Raw genomic sequence first — 3,963 nt, 5'->3', positions numbered from 1 at the left:
GGCAAGGTATAGATAGGGGCTCTGGGGCAAGTGATGCTGTGTCTTCTTGGTGCTTGGGGGGGGGTCAACAGTGGGAGGGCTTCTAATGTCTTGACCCCACTGGTGGACCTCCTGATGGCACCTGATCTTTTTGGCCACTGTGTGACAGAGTGTTGGACTGGATGGGCTATTGGCCTGATCCAACATTGGCTTCTGTTATGTTCTTATGTACCTAACAGGGTGGTTGTGAGGCCAAAATGGAGGAAAGGAGAGAGGTATAAGTGAAGGAAATGTCATTTCTAACTCAACCACAACTTTGGAACTAGGAGCTCAGCCTTGCAAGAAAAGACTGCAAGACTCCAAATACTGTTCTCAGTCAGCACACAAGGTCCATGTGTGTAATAAAGTGCACTTCTGCACCTGAACCAACAGGTGGCAGCACATGGGAAGAGCAGAACTCTTGCAAATCACTGGTCAGTAACCACATTTGCTAACCAGCTGCTCTCTCTGTCAGAAAGAGAGAGGAGTGAGCCAGCTGGTGCAGTGTGGCTAGGCCCTGGAAGATCCATATTCAAATTCCCACTCAGCTATGGAAACTTGCTGGGCTACTCTCACACGTTTAGCCTAACCTACCTCACAGGGTTGTTGTGAGGATAAAGTACAGGAGAGAAGAACATTGTGAGCAACTTTGGGCTCCTCCCGTGGGGGTGTACATGAAGTAAATAAAATCTAGTACATTCCCCCACCTCTTCCGAAAGTGGAAATTTCCCATCACTGTTACTTCCTTTTTCTTGACCAAGGGTTTTTTTTTGGGGGGGGTGAGAAAACCGTAAATTGGCAGTTTGTGAGCTTCCCTCCCTTTTCTCGGGAACTGCTGGTTAACCCCAACATGCCCTCTCCGATTGGGGAGGGGAGGGAAGAGCTCTCTGGCGCTCAATCCACTCACCTGCTTCAGCTTCCGCTCCATGAGTTCCGTCCAGCTGAGCCAGTAGCGGGAGGCCGTGGACTCCGAGATGTGGAATCGGAAGGCCAGGTCTTGGAGGAGCAGCCCCAGCCGCAGCCGGACGAGCACCAGGAAGAGCTGGTTGTCGGGACTGAGGGCGCTGTGGCACCTGCGCTCCGGACTCTCCTGCCTTTGCTCGCTGCCGTCCAGGAGGAAACCCAGGAAGGCCACGAAGCGCGGGTATTCGTCGAAGCCCGTGTAGAACCTCAGCCACTTGCTATTCCCTTTCACGGTCTCCAGGGAAAAGGCCCCGTGGTAGGCCTGAGCTTCCTGCTGCCCTCGCAGCTGCCTGCTCAGGGAGAGGACGGTGGTGCCGCTGGCGTCTAACTCCTTGCGGAAGCGTTGCACCGTGGACTCCAACTGGTCCCGCTCACAGTGCAGGTTCCGGTTCTCCGCTTCCAGTTGGGAGACGTGCTCTCTGAGCTTGGAAAGAAGGGTCCAGTTCTCCTCAGCTGCCTTCTCCTGTGTGGGTTAAGGATGGAGAAACGACGTCAGGCAATGATTCCCCCCTCAAATATTCCCTCTCCCTCACACCATCCCTCTATGCAGGCTCCTTCCTCTCCTCACCTGTAGTGCCTGGCATTCTTTCTGGCTGGCTTCTAGCGCCCCCTGCAGGCTGAGGAGGAGCTCGCCCTGGCGATGCACCGTCTCTTTGGATTGGATCACAAGGTTCTTCAAGGAGGCCGCTTCCTCTGGGACACAGTAGGCGTTGTGGTCATGTAACGCTGCCAGCGGAGAGCTGCCCTCCGCGCAGGGTGACTGGCTGAGGTTTTCTGCTGCTAGGACTAGGTCACGGAGGCCAAGGTGGGTTTCTGCTTGAGGAGAGATGAGGTTAGGACAGACCACTTCACAGCAGTGCTGGTTGCCCAGGTTTCATTTCTGAGCCTGCAGTCCGGCTCCCTCTCTAAGGTAAACCCTACAGGGCAGTGGTGGCGAACCTATGGCACGGGTGCCAGAGGTGGCACTCAGAGCCCTCTCTGTGGGCACGCGTGCCATCGCCCCAGCCAGGCCCAGACCACCATTAAAGTGTCGAATTCTCTGCCAAATAATTTTAAGTAAATGAAAGCATTTGGGATTGCTTTCCTTACTTTGTTTGGATCATCTTAAGTTAATGTATGAGTTGTTTTTTCTAAAGTAAGAACCTCAGTATTCAGGTTAAATTGCCGTGTTGGCACTTTGCGATCAATAAGTGGGTTTTGGGTCGCAGTCTGGACACTCGGTCTCTAAAAGGTTCGCCATCACTGCTATAGGGGACCGCTAGGGGTGGGACCATGGCTTAGCAGCGGAGCATCTGCTCTTCAGGGCAAAGTCCCAGTTTCAGTTTCCAACTTCTCAAGTTAAGTCATCAGTGATCTGAAAGGCCAGGGTGGTTTAGTGGTAGAGTGCTGGATCGGGGAGGCACAGGTTCAAATATCTTCCATGGGAACTTGCTGGGTGGCTTTGGGACAGTCACACGTTCTCAGGCCACCCCATAGGGATGTTGTAGGGATAGCATGGAGGAGAAGAGTTCAGTTGTAAGCTGCTTTGGATCCACATTGGGAAGAAAGATGGGGTATAAATGAAGTATGTATACACCTGAGAGTGATGTCCAGTCTGAGTAGACAATACTGACTTTGATAGACCAGTGATCTGAGTCCGTATCGGGCAGCCCCATGTGCATAAGTCAAGCTAGTTTAATTGGCATAGCTTCTTTCCGAAAAACCTTCACCAGGCTTTACGGTGTGCCAGCTCTGGGTGCAGGGTGGTGTGGTGTGAGGGAGACACTGGGTCTGAAAGCCCATTCATGTTCCTTATGTAATTGTGCCCTAACTAACCAGATTCCATTCAAAGTTTGAGTCCCAGGGGCACCTTTAAGGCCAACAAAGTTTTATTCAAGGTATGACAGTGTCATAGATGCAACGAACATGAAATTGAGCAAACTTCAGAGGACGGCGGAAGACAGGAAGGCCTGGCGTGATGTGGTCTACGGGGTCGCGAAGAGTTGGACTCAACTGTGCGACTGAACAACATGAGCTTTCGTGTGCATGCACACGCTTCCTCAGATACAAGGAAATGGAATTTCCCAGTCCATACCCGTAAGGCAGAGGTTGAACAACAAATTAGCATACAACATAATGAAGATGCTTTACCAGATGCAACTTTTGCATTTGGTCTTAAAGGTGCCACTGGACTCAAACTTTGATCTGCTGCTTCAGACCAACACGGCTGCCCCACCTGGATCCAGATTCCATTCAGTTAGTGTTGGCGCTTATCAAATATCTGCTACGAGAGGGCCCGTTTTTATAAATTGAAAAGTGAAGCCATGCCGCACCAGAATGAGAGAGGGCATGTGTGAATAGGAGTCACTCCTCCTTAGATACACACACACACATACATACATACTGTTTCTACAAGAGTATTTGATCTGGGCATATCTCCTGGTTGAAAGGAAGCTAGCTCAGAGCAGTGACTCGCACAGAGATACAGCAGGTTGCCTCCTTCGAAGACAGCCAATCCTGCTGCTTCTCCGAAGTGAGCGTTATTGAGTGATCCAGTCACCCTAGGTGCAGAGACCACCAGGTGGCAGGCTCTGCAGTGGCTGTGCAGGACTTGATTATTTCTGCAGCATCCAAGATAACGAATGTGTCTAATGAAGCAAGCTGCGGCTGGTGAAAACTTATGACACAGGAGAACTAGTCCACGGAGCCGCTCTGTTAATTACTGTGTTTATTTCTTAGGGCATGCCGTGTGTGTATGTGGGGGGTTGCAACAGCAGAGCTCTGACGCAGTGTTCCCTCTAAGCTGAGTTACTGTGAGCTAAAGGTAAAGGTTCCCTTGCTTGAAAGCCAGTCAAGTCCGACTCTAGGGCTGCGGTGCTCATCTCCGTTTCAAAGCCGAAGAGCCAGTGCTGTCCGAAGATGTTTCCGTGGTCATGTGGCTGGCATGACTAAACACCAAGGCGCACGGAACGCTGTTACCTTCCCACCGAAGTGGTACCTATT

The sequence above is a fragment of the Gekko japonicus genome, unplaced genomic scaffold (assembly GCF_001447785.1).
Source record: "Gekko japonicus isolate JY-2015 unplaced genomic scaffold, Gekko_japonicus_V1.1 scaffold1400, whole genome shotgun sequence".
In the NCBI taxonomy this organism is placed as follows: Eukaryota; Metazoa; Chordata; class Lepidosauria; order Squamata; family Gekkonidae; genus Gekko; species Gekko japonicus.
This window is presented reverse-complemented; position numbering follows the sequence as displayed.